The 13208-nt window shown below is 46.1% G+C and overlaps 1 protein-coding gene across 8 annotated transcripts in view; it reads left to right on the forward strand.

Annotated features, from left to right (window-relative positions):
* SIPA1L3 (signal induced proliferation associated 1 like 3) overlaps positions 1-13208 on the forward strand; it is a 236803-nt gene that overhangs the window by 96941 nt on the left and 126654 nt on the right. For 7 of the 8 annotated variants that reach the window (XM_061174284.1, XM_061174283.1, XM_061174276.1 and 4 more), the window contains exon 2: positions 369-435. The gene's annotated coding sequence lies outside the window, so the exon portion shown is untranslated. Of the gene's footprint in view, positions 1-368; positions 436-4829; positions 4911-13208 lie in introns of those variants that run through there. The other variant, XM_061174281.1, reaches the window with a different exon arrangement.

Consider the following 13208-nt stretch of genomic DNA (forward strand, 5'->3'; position numbering starts at 1 on the left):
AAGGCTCTCTCCCAGATAGTCACCCAGTTCGTGGTCTCCTGTATTCAGGTCTCTGTCCTCAGGCCTCCTCTGACGTCTCTGTGAAGCGGCAGCCCGTTGCTCTCCTCAGCCTACTTAGTCTCCATCAAGGCGCCGCCGCTCCCTGGCTGAGGACTGTGTTTGTTCAGTGTCTCCCTCCCCTGCTGGAGTGTCTCCTCCCTGAGGACAGCGACTTTGTCTTGGTCACTGGTGTACCCTCGGTGCCTGGCACGCAGCAGGCGTTCAATAAATACTTGTTGAGGGAGTGACTTCGTGAATGACAGGTGGGTACTACAGCAGGAAGGCTCATGCTGGCCAAAGATGTAACCTCATTTTTTTTCTCTCCGTAGATGCACAGTCTTTGACCTCGGCTCTCCTGGGACCCTCAAGGAGCACTAGTGTCCAGAACATACTAAGGTTGAGTACTGAGATTTGTGTGACTTTCGTTTGCTTAAGTTTTACGGCTCATACATATAAGCCTCTTTATTGTTTAAAAAAAAATTTTATTTGAAAGAGTACCAAGGAAAAGATGTATGACTCCTTCCCCGTCCCTCCCAACACCCACAGTCTGACATCTTCCCTCCGAGGTCATTGCAGTCAGTAGTTGGGTGGGTGTCTGGCTGGACCTCTCTTCCTGCTCATGAACATTCCTCCTTATCCAAATACACCCTCATTATTTTAATTTCTTACATGGAGAAAAAAGAAGCCGTGCTAGATGACACTTCTGCAGCATGTTTCCCACTGTCCCCAGTGGTAGTGTGTCTTGAAGATCTTTGTTCATAGCATCCATCAGTGTATCACAGTCTTTTTTTTTTTTAACTTTTCAATTTCCATTTTAAAATTTACACAGAGTGAAATTCACTTTTTGGTGTGTGGTTCTTTGAGTTTAGGCAAATGCATGCCGTTGTGTGACTGCCACCACAGTTAAGGTACAGAATGGCCCCATCACCCCATGTGTGGATGTGCTGTTTATCTATAGGCTAAAAGTATAGTGCAGGTAGTTACACGAAATTAAAATATGTACACATGGTAAGTACTTACCTGTAATATAAAGATTTTGAATGTGTTATAATTAGGTTTCTGGGTTTTTTGCTAGTGAGCACCCTCTTTGGTTTCTTTGGCCCAGACCAAGTAAAGGAGGGGGCCTCAGGGTGTGGGGCAGTCCAGGTGGTAGTGGGGCATTCCTAAACGAGGATGTCAACCTTTGTTGGCAGGATGCCACTAGGGGCTTGGGAGAGGGGGTGCTGTCTGATCTTTGAATCACCAAGAGACCCCAATAGCGTGGAAAGTGGGAGAACAGAAGATTCTGGCATCCAGACTCTGGACGCAGATAGTGGTGTTGGCTGAGTTGCAGGGACCAGTCAGTCGAGTTTGGGAACTGAGGGCATCTAGACAGGGGGACTTCCCCGGCGGTCCAGTGGTTAGGACTCCGCACGCTCACTGCTGAGGGCCCGGGTTCGATCCCTGGTTGGGGAACTAAGATCCCGTAAGCCGTGTGGCGTGGCCAAAAAAAAAAAGTTTTAAAAAAAAAATCTAGACAGTATCTTCTCCCTTGGCTGTTTCTTGGGTCTCTTCATATTCCTTCATCCTGGCCTAAGGCTCTGCCCGGGTACCTGGAGCTTGTTTGTGGGACAGTCTCTTGGGGCCAGATTTCCATTAAGGGATGTTTCTTGGCACAATTCTGTTTTTTTTTAACATCTTTATTGGAGTATAATTGCTTTACAATGGTGTGTTAGTTTCTGCTTTATAACAAAGTGAGTCATCTATACATATACATATATCCCCATATCTCCTCCCTCTTGGGTCTCCCTCCCACCCTCCCTATCCCACCCCTCTAGGTGGTCATAAATCACTGAGCTGATCTCCCTGTGCTATGCGGCTGCTTCCCACTAGCTATCTATTTTACATTTGGTAGTGTATATATGTCCATGCCACTCTCTCACTTCGTCCCAGCTTACCCTTCCCCCTTCCCGTATCCTCAAGTCCATTCTCTACATCTGCATCTTTATTACTGTCCTGCCCCTAGGTTCATCAGAACCTTTTTTTTTTTTTTTAAGATTCCATATATATGTGTTAGCATACGGTATTTATTTTTCTCTTTCTGACTTACTTCACTCTGTATGACAGTCTCTAGGTCCATCCACCTCACTACAAATAACTCAATTTCATTTCTTTTTATGGCTGAGTAATATTCCATTGTATATATGTGCCACATCTTCTTTATCCATTCATCTGTCGATGGACACTTAGGTTGCTTCCATGTCCTGGCTATTGTAAATAGAGCTGCAGTGAACATTGTGGTACATGACTCTTTTTGAATTACGGTTTTCTCAGGGTATATGCCCAGTAGTGGGATTGCTGGGTCATACGGCAGCTCTATTTTTAGTTTCTTAAGGAACCTCCATACTGTTCTCCATAGTGGCTGTATCAATTTACATTCCCACCAACAGTGCAAGAGGGTTCCCTTTTCTCCACACCCTCTCCAGCATTTATTGTTTGGAGACTTTTTGATGATGGCCATACAATTTTGTATTAACTTTTTTATTTTAAAGGAATTTTAGACTTACAAAAAAGTGACAAAAATAGTACAGAGAGTTCACATTATCTACCCTTCACCCAGCATCCCCAAATGCTACCATCTTATACAACTGTAGCACAACTATTAAAACTAGGAAATGAACACTGGTCTAGTACTATGAACTAAGTTACAGACTTCAGTCATATTTCACTAGTTTTTCTACTGATGTCCTTTCTCTCTTCCAAGACCCTATCCAGGATCCTTACTGCATTTAGTTGTCATGTCTCTTTAATCCTCCTCCAATCCGCATCGGTTCCTCAGTATTTCCTTGTCTTTTATGACCATGACACTCTGGAAGAGAGCTGTCCTGTTATTTTGTAGATTGTCTCAGTTTGGCTTTGTCTGATGTTTCCTCATGACAGGGTTGAGCTTATGCATTATTTGGCAGAGGTGAGGTGCCCGCCTCGGTGCATGGCACCAGCGGGTCCACGTGTCTCGTCGCTGGTGATGTTAACCTGGATCACTTCATCATGGTGCTGTCTGCTGGGTTTCTCCACTGTCCGGTAACTGTTTTTTCCCTTTGCAATTGATAGTTATCTTGGGGGAGGTGCTTTGAGACTACACTTGTTTCTCCTTGAACTTGCACCTGCTCATTTTGGCATGCGTTGGTAGGGTGAATCTTGCCTGCAACAGTTATCACTGTGGTATTTCCCTAATGGTGATTTTTGTACGTCCCTCATTTCTTCTACATTTATGAATTGTCCACATAATTTGTTCTGTTAAGGGAGACCTGTCCCTTCTCCCTCATTTATTTCAGTTATTCGGTTATTAACATATATCTGTATGGCGTCATAGATACTCACTGTAATCTAGCTCATCCCTTTTGAATGTGGTAAAAGGTTCCAGTTTCTGAGTGAATTCCTAGTATTGCCTCTTAAACCGCAGGAGGACCGGCATCATTCCTACATGGTAACGAGCGCCTTAGGGACTGGAAAGCAGGAGACAGGGTTTCATTTGTTCCTTCATTCGTTTCTTTCCTTCACTCAACAAATAGGCCTTTGAGCACCTGCTGTTATGGTCCAGGTACTGGGGATTCAGGAATGAACAAAACAAACAAAATCCTTTCCCTACAGGAACTGACATCCTACTGGAGGATAAAACAATAAGCAGACAAACGAGTAAATGTGGGGATAAGTGCTACAGGGATCAGTAAAGCAGGAAAGAGGACTGACTGGGAGCAACAGTGATTTTATTTTATTTTATTTTTATTTTTTTATTTTTTGGCCGCACCGTGCGGCATGTGGGATCTTAGTTCCCAGACCAGGGATCGAACCTATGCCCCCTGCATTGGGAGCATGGAGTCTTAACCACTGGACCGCCAGGGAAGTCCAAGGGGGTGATTTTAGACCAGATGATCCAGGAAGGCCTCTCTGAGGAGGCCCTGAAGGGAAGGAACAAGGCAGGTCCCCGACCTAATTCTTCCGTCTGCCAGCCAGGAGAGCTAAACGAATTCTCTCACTTCTGAACAGGGTTTCAGGAATTGTGGCCAACAGGAAAACGTGTTACCTCTCTGAGGGGCAGCCCCTACTGAGCTCTAGCCCATTTGTTGCCCTGGGGAAATGCCAAGTCTTGCCAGATCTGCTGATATTTTTTCCCCAATAGAAGACAGAAATGAGGAATTCTTGCTTGTCCATCAAACCCAAATTATGCTACATCAGCTAACTTTCAGGGATATGTGGATGAATATCTTTTGTTCATTTTCATTGTATTTATTTATTTACTTATTTATCTATTTATTTATTTAAAATATTTATTTATTGGGCTGTGCCAGATCTTAGTTGCGGCATGCATGACCTAATTCCCCGACCAGGGATCGAACCCAGGCCCCCTGCATTGGAAGCGCGGAGTCTTAGCCACTGGACCACCAGGGAATTCCCTCATTGTATTTATTCATTGTTACCTTTGGAACAAAAGATACCAGTTTTTCATTTTGGTAGGAATGTAGATTTTGTTTTAAATATATGTATATATATTCAAGTTTAAAAGTGAGTTGATTTAAAGGAACTATTAAGTAAGTAATTGTACAGCTGGGACATAGATGCAGTTGAAAAGGAAGGGTGAAACACAGCTAGTGAGGTTTGGTAAACGCTGTCCTGTCTTGACGTTCCACTCTTTCTCCTCTGGATCAGGGGTTCTCAGCCGGGGACCTGAACTGAGGCTGGCAAACGATGACCATGGACATGTGCCCTGAGCCCTTTGTGTCATGGTGGGTGTATCAGCCAGGAATGCTTTCAGCGGCAAGAACAGAAAACCCAGCTCACAGCAGCTTAAACAAATGAGGCTCAATTTCTCTCCCATAACAACAAACCCAGAGGTACTTGGCTGCCGATGTCAGTTCAGAGGCTGAGGGATGTCTGGGCTGGGGCCTCCTTGATTCCCTTGGCTTTTCCCTCATGGTTGCAAGGTTGCTGCTTGCAGCTCCAACCGGAACAAGGAAGGGGGAGAGTCAACTCCAAGCAGTGTGGTTTTTTTTCAGTTCTGAACCACTTCAGCAATCCCAGAATCCCCCTCCCCAGAAGATTCCACTTACATCTCATTGGCCAGAAATGGGTCACATAGCCTCCCCCTATTTCAAGGAAGGTGAGAAATGTTGTTTGGCTTTTCAGCCTCTCCTGAGGAGGAAGCCAGAGAAAAAGGGAACTGAGAGTGTCAGTTGGGTTATCCAGCCAACAGTGTCTGGCTCCACGGGAGAACAAAAACAATAATAATGAACATTAATGGGTGCAGAGTCTACGCCGCGCCCTGCTGTAAGCACTTTACGTGCATGATCTCATTCAGTCCTTCCACCCACCCTATGATGTCGCTGCTGTGGTCTCCCCATATAGTAATGACTTGGAAACTGAGGCAGAGAGTGGTGACGCCCTTTATCAAGCAGAGGAGCCAGGGTGGGAACCTTTGCAATGTCTCCAGAGCCCTCGCTCTTGGCCACTACACTTTGTCGCTTCATAAGAGGTCCTGGGGTCCCAGACTGCTAGCTATCTGACCTCAGTTTAAATTCTTCTAGGAAGGGAGGAACAGGGCAGCATATTTTGCTTTAGGGAAGTTTTGGTCATTAAAAAGCTTCCTCGTGAATCACATCCGTTCTGTGTAACTGCCTCTCACTGGTCCTGGTCCAGTCCTGATGAAGGGCACCAGCCACACATCTTCCTCCTGGCAGCCCTTTGTGGCTTGCAGATGGCAGAGTCTTCTCCTGGCCTCCTTTCCCAAACACGCTGTACCTGTGCTTTTAACTCTTCTTCCCAGAATGATGCTTCCAGCCTTCTTTCCTTTCTTGGGGTTCTGCTGGTTGATTCAACACACATTTAATATGCGCCTCCTCGGTGCCCATCCCTGTAGTGTAGTGGTGTGGGTGAGACGGCCTCATGGCTGAGTGGGCCCTGTACTCAGGGGGCTCCTCGTCCAGGGAGGGAGGCAGGCCCTCAGACAGTGACAGCCCAGGGTGGTCAGGGCTGTATGGGGGAACCCCAGGGGCTGATGAGAGCCCACAGGAGGTGCCCAGGCAAGCCTGGGGGTCAGGGAGGTCTCCTGGAAGCAGCTTTGGGCTTTGAAGGAAGAATAGAGATTTGTCAATGAGCAATTTCCCCCCTCTTCTCCACCTCCCCTTTCTTCAGTGAAACTCTTTCACTGCAGCTCTCCTTGCTGAATCTCCACCCCCTTCCTCTGTAAGATGTAGGGTTTGGACTTGGGCTTCCATCCTTCCATCCAGCAGACATATCCCACGTGAGCACTAGGCTTACAGGGATACCCTCTTGGGTAGAGAGTATTTGGGGAAAGCTCTGTAGGTAAACAGCCCGGAGTCATGAGAGCCCTCAGGGGGAAAGCCACAGGGCATGGGAACTCTGAGGAGACACCTGACACTGACTTGGGGCTTCAGGGCCAGCTTCTTGAAGGCTGCGAAATCAATCACAATGGGCTGACACAGTGGCCGAGAGCACAGGCTCCAAAGTCCAGCTAACCTGGGGTCTAGTCTTAGCTTGATCACTGACGAGCCCCAAGTAGGGAGCCTAACTCTGGGAGCTTCTGTTTTCTCCTAAGGTTGTTTTGGGAATCACAACGTGACTGTGAATCTCAAGTACTTAGTGCCTGGCTGAAGTAGTCACATAATAGATGAGATGGCGATGGTGGCCACTTAGATTCATTAGCCTTTACTGCATGGCAGAAGTTAGGCAGCCTAGTCACCAGCCTGGAAGAGAATAATAAGCATTCACTGCTGCTGTTAGGATTATTTATTCAGCAACTATGAGTGTTTACCTTGTGCCCAGCCCTGAGCTAGCATGGTGCCTGGATATAGCTGGACTGTGCGCTGCAAACAGGGCTTGTACAGCTGAGGCCTGGGCCAGACATTTTACGGGAGAAGAGACGAGTTTCCTTGGTGGGTATTGGAAACCCATAGCTTTCGGTCTCCCAGTCCCCTTTCCAATTAGTCCCCAGGCCTTTCAGCATTGGCCTCTAGCGTGTGGGCTGCCCTTGACCTCTGTGGCCAGAACGCATGGATGCTCTCTCTGCTCAACCCGTCAGCCGAGTCCCAAATTAGACCTGACAGTGTGATTTATTCTCTGGGATGGAGCTGGGAGGGCAGAGCCCCAGTGGGTGATTCTGAGGGAAGGTTGTCAGCCTGAATTAGCCCAGGCCCTTCATGTGGCCTTGCTGTTTCAGCTTCCCCTAACTAATAGGGTTTTCCCAGGGTGTTGCTGGCTTCTGAGCAGCCTCTTCCCAATTCCCAGGGGCTGAGACTTGGCTGTGATCCCTAAGGAGCTGTGTTTGATGAGGGCCCCGAGGCCTCAGGCTCTGTCTGATGGGAGTGCGGGCTCTGGGTCCTTTCATCTGCCTCATCAGGCATTGAAAGTGGCGATTCCCCAGGGAGTAGTTATGCAGTCTGCCCCTCTCATCCTGAGTTCAGTACTGGCAGCTGAAGGCCACTGCCTTGCTCCTCACCTCCCGGTCTGTAATCACAGCTGTCTCTGCCTTTAGCTGCCTTCATTCATTCACACAGAGTGCCAGTGAGAGGCAAGATTCTGCTGCAGAAGCAAATTAACCCTGAAATCCTAGAGGTTGAACACAGCAAATGTCTACTTCTTACTCATGACCCAAGTCAGGTCAGCTGGGGGCTTTGCCTTGAACCTCAGGGACCCAGGATGGGGCTCCCCTGTCTTGTAGCATCACAACTGGAACACACAGTCTCCAGGGTCACCACGGCAGGACAAGGGAACTAGAGGGTCACACCACAGCACTTAGATGCCAAGGCCAGAGTGACGCAGTCCACCTCTGCTCACACCCAGAACTAGCCACGTGGCCTTGCCTAACTAACTGCAAGGGGCCGGGATGTGGGAGCATGTGGGTGTTCAGTGAGCAGTAAATATCCTGGCCACAAGAAGCAAGCGTGGTATTTATTAAGCACGTACTGTGTGCCGGGTTTTCTAAGAGGGCTCTGGAAGTACAAAGGGGCCTCTGTCTTCCTGGAGCTCATGGTTCGGTGGAGGAAACAGAACCTCAGTAAGAATTCATAGAAGCAGCTGTGTCATTACATCTGCACTAAGTGCCCTGATGGAGGAGCCATGACAGCCTATCCGGGGGGACCTGACATGTTTCGAGAGGTCAGGAGATGTCTCTAATAAGGACTGCCATTTGAGGGGAGGCCTGAAGGATGTGTAGACCTTAATGGATGGGGGGAGCATTCCCAATAGAGGGAACAGCATCAGCGGAGTTCTGGAGGTGGGAAGGAGCTTGATTCTGGGAAGGAACTGGAAGGTGGCCAGCAAAACTGTAGGATACTGAGTCGGGGAGAGGAAGCTGGGGGCAGACCATGCAGGGTCTGTGTGGCTGTGAGGAGGAGTTTGGTATTTGTTAACACCTACCTTTTGGAGCTGTTGAAAGAATCAAATGAGCTCAATCATTTTTTCAGCAAATGCTGAGTTTCAACTCTTTGGCAGACAGTGTTTCAGGTCCGAGGGACGTAACTATGAACAAGATGGACAAATGTCCCTGCTCTCATGGAGCTGGCATTCTTGAAGGGGAGACAGATAAGAAACCAGAAAAGAAACAAATAATATAATTTTACTTCGTGAAAAAACTTCTGACCAATGAAATAGGGTAATTTAATAGAGAGCATTTAGTTTGGATTCTTTTGGCTATAAGTAACAGAAAACCCCATTTGTGCCGACTTAAACTGTCAGGAAATGTGAGGGCTCCCCAACCCCAAGTCCAAGTGTTTTTGGGGCTGCCTTCTGGGCTGGTAACTTGGCAGCTCAACATGGATGGCGTGGAGAACCCAGGTTCATTCTGCAGCAGCTGGGCTGTCCATGATGCACTTTTACCTTAAGACAGGTCCCTCCCATGATCATTGGGTGGCAGTTGGGACATTGCAGGGAGTCTCAGGGGTGGGAACAGAAGCTTTTTCAAACTCTGTGTGCTCCAAGGATCTCTGTAGTCCACCTTTGTAGGCAGTGAATTATAGGGCCAGTGGGAGAGCAGGGGGGAGGCTTCTGCCATAGTCCAGACGGGAGACGATGGAGGACAGAACCAGGATGGGAGGGAGTGGAGGGGGGCAGGTTAGGAGGTAGAATGGCCGGGGCTTGCTAACGACATGGCTGCTGGAAAGAAAGGATGCTGAGCACATGTGCGCGCGCACACACACACACACACAGATATCTATCCGCCTTGTACTGTGTCCTCCTCTTGTAAAAGTCTTGGTACACATTTGCATAGTACAGGCTCTGAGAAATCTTGCAGGGAAGAAACCTGCTTCTTTGACTATGGAACCTTTTTATTTTCTGAAAGGCACTTAGTAACATGTTCTGCGGAAAAATTTGAAAATTTTTGCTTTAATAATAATTCTCATCTTTGTGGCATATTAGAGTCACGTGGGGAGCTTTAAGAAACCCCAAGGCCTGGGCCCCACCCCAGAACATTTCACTAGAGTCACCAAGGGTAGGACCAGGCGTGGGATGGGGTTTTTTTTTAAAGCTCCCCAGATGTTTCCAGGGCGCGGCTGAGGGTGGGAACTATTGCTTTATTGTGGCCTTTGGTGAGCTTCACGTTATAAAGCTGTGTTGTTTATATGCATGTCTGATTGTCAAAGTAATACTTGCTTGTTGTTTAAAAAAAAGAAATCAAAGGACCCAGACTCTGCCAAGATAATCACTTTTTCAAGCCTGGAGGGTTCCTTCCAAATTAAAAAAAAAATGCACTAAAAAAAAAAATACTGTATGTATCCCAAAACAAGATGATTCCCCATCTTTCCAAAGAGAAAATTTTTTTTAAAGTTTTGGGGTCTACTTGAAATGTTTAGGGATATTGATGATGTAATCAGCTGCCTATATTTTTCAGTTTATTAATTTTGTGACACATTTAGAATCATGACATCAAAAATGTTGAATTCAAAATGTGGCTTAGGTCCTCTCACATCATAAAATGTTACACTCTTCACAGGCCTCCTTATCATCATTAGAGCCCCCTTTTTGAGTCATCGACCCATATTTCCAGAGTACATCATTTCCACCTCCATCTGAAGTGCTTGTGATGTGGAACTTCTTGAATCTGTGTATTAAGTTGTTGCTGGAAATTGTATCCCAAGTAGTCATATATCATTAGACAATTTTTTTTTAATTCCCCTTTTAGTTGTATATTGGTGATCTCTAAAGTATAGCCAATAACTTTTACTATGTTACATTAAGGAAAAAAAAACACTTTGATTTTTTTTTTAAAGACAGTTACTGAAAATGAATAAATGAAAAAATGTGAACATATAAAAGCAGTTACATAAGCACTCATTTTTGAGTCAATCAGACTAATGATTCCGATATGAATAATAAATGACAGTTTAGGAAAATTCAGTTTCATCCCACACAGCAGCACTTTGCCTCAAGATAGTTTTCAGTCTTACTTTACACAGCCTTTTTTCAGTTTTCAAAATTCTAGTTAATTAAATGAATGTTGCTTACAATTATTTGTCCCTATCTTGCTCTCTATCTTTAAAGGGCCTCTTTAAGTGACTTATAACACTTGGAATCGTGAGGTCAAGCCCTCGGGAACAGTTCCTGAGTCTATTATAATATATGCCTCCTTTTTCATTGTTGCCAAAACTAGCATCACTGAAATCTTTAGATGCTAATGTGGCTTTTCCCAAGTTGCACTTTGTTCAAAATAAAATAATATGAAAACTTTGAAACACAACTCTTATTGCTGAGGATCATTTTTCAGGGGGGAAATCTTGCTTTATATTTGGGTAGGTCTTGTATTCAAACTAAATTAAGTAGGTTAAACACATACAGTTAGCTCAGTGGTATTTGATCTTCCTGCCGTGAGCAATAACTTCTTGGAAAGCCTGAGTTCTCTAACGTGCCCAGCTTAATCTCATTCATACATTCAGTATTGATTAATTTCCTGTCAGCTACCCTAAGAACCAGTAAAGAGGACGGTAGTACAAAAGGCCCATGTTGGAATCCCAGCCTTCCACTTCTACCTGTGCAAGTGTGGCCAAGGCAGTTAACCTTCCCATGCCTCAGTTTCCCCATCTATAAACTAGAGATGATAACACTGCCTTCCTCGCAAAGTGGTTGTGGGGATTCAGGGGTTTAATACAGATCCACAATCCCAGGTGGAATGTTACCCAAATAGACAGATTATCATCACTGCAGAAATATCGATGTGATGCATGCTTCCCTAGACCCTCCTGGGTATAAGCTCTCCATTGCTTTTCTAAAATCCAGATCATCCAGAATCCCAAAACTCGTTTGGCCTAAGAGGTTTGGAAAGGGCAGCTGTATATATAAAACACTTAGCATAGTGCCTGGCACATAATAAGGTCTGTGTAAATGGTAACCATTTGTTATTGTTATTATTATTTAAACTACCTACCTCACCATCCTTAATCATCATCATGGAAATGCAAGTGATAACCACAATGAGATGCCATTACACACCCACCTCAATAGGTGAAATAAAGACAACATGGGAGGAGATGAGGTCAGAGAGTTACATGTGAGGCCTTACAGGGACTGAGGCTTTTTCCTGAATGTGTAGTGGGAGGGTTCTGAGCAGAGGAGGGATATGATCTGACTCAAGTTAGCAGAGTCCCTCTGGTTGTGTGTGGGACCAGGGGAGGGAGCTCCTGCTACAGTTCATGGTCCAGGCTGGCGGGGGTGGGAGGTGCAGCAGGGAGAAGCGCGCAGGTCCTAACCATGATTTGAAGGTGGAGCCAATACTAACTATGAATGGACTGAATGTGGGGTTGAGAGAAGGAGAGGGGTGGAGGCTGGCACTGAGGTTTTGGCCTGAGCACCAGGTGACTAGTGAAGGCGTTGAGTTGAGAGCCAGCAGAGTGGCGATTTGCAAGGAGAAGGTGAAGATGGTGGGAGAATCAAGGATAGAGCTGATGGGAGTGGATTCAAGAGAAACACAGCTTTGCTTCTTTTTTTTTTTTTTTAAGAGCAGTTTTAAAAGGTGTACAGAAGATTGATCATGAAATACAGAGAGTTCCCATGAACTCCCTCTCTCCCCACTCTAATAAAAGTTTCCCCTTTTATTTACATTCGTATTAGTGTGGTACATTTTTTTAAAAAACTGATGAACCAATACTGATACATCGTTGTTAACTAAAGTACATAGTTTACAGTTAGGGTTCATGCTTTGTGTTCTACATGATATGGGTTTTGACACGTGTGATATGTATCCACTGTTACAGTATCATTCAGGGTAGCTTCACAGCTCTGCCTATTTGTTTGCACCCTTCCACCCCCTGCCCCCCCCACACACAAAAACCACTGATCTGTTTACTGCAGAACAACAGGACTTTGTATCCATCTCCCTGGCAGACATGAGCCTGTGAAGGTGTCGTCCGTCATCGCCCCCACCCCCACCCCGCCGTGTGTTTTGTTTGTTGCTGTGTCTCTAGTGCTTTGGCCACACCTGACACACAGTAGCTGCACGATAAAAATGTGCTCAGTGTCTTCTTGGATTGGGGAGGGATTAGAATCAGAAGGAGCCCTTGGAATCAGAGGCTGTCATGCCAGAGTGTGACAGTAGTGTGTTCTGTGGACCTGGGCTTCCCAGTGGGCTCCCCTCCACACACCATGGGTATTAGGCGGAAGGAATAATTGGAAGTGTAACCCAGACGTCTGTGTGCCCTCCCCCAAGCTAAACATTTACTGAGTGCCTGGCCCTGTGGACAGGACTGACATGTCTTCCCCATCTGTAAATTAGGATAATGAGAGTATTGACCTCATAGAGCTATTGTAAGGGGTCAGTGGGATAATGCTGTAAGACACCTGTAGGTGTTTCATAAACGTGATGAGCTATTAGTCTGACTTCATGGCATTCCCCATCTACTGGGGGGAGATAGATATCAAATAATCACTCAGATAACCACATAATTTAACTGGTAATTAAACTCTAAAAGAAAAGTCCAGAATGCCTTTGAAAGAGAGTAACAGGGCTGGAGGTGGGGTCTTATTCAAGGCTGGAGTGGGGTTGGGAGTGTCTGAGAAGAAGTGACCTGTAAGCCTAGACCTGAAGGATAAGTGGGAACTTGCCCAGGGGCAGGCTGGAGGCTGGTGTTTGGGGGCAGGAAGCAGAGCCTGTGCAAAGGCCCTGAGGTGTGCTGGAGGAACAGAGG

This window comes from Eubalaena glacialis, chromosome 18 (assembly GCF_028564815.1).
Source record: "Eubalaena glacialis isolate mEubGla1 chromosome 18, mEubGla1.1.hap2.+ XY, whole genome shotgun sequence".
NCBI classification, from domain to species: domain Eukaryota; kingdom Metazoa; phylum Chordata; class Mammalia; order Artiodactyla; family Balaenidae; genus Eubalaena; species Eubalaena glacialis.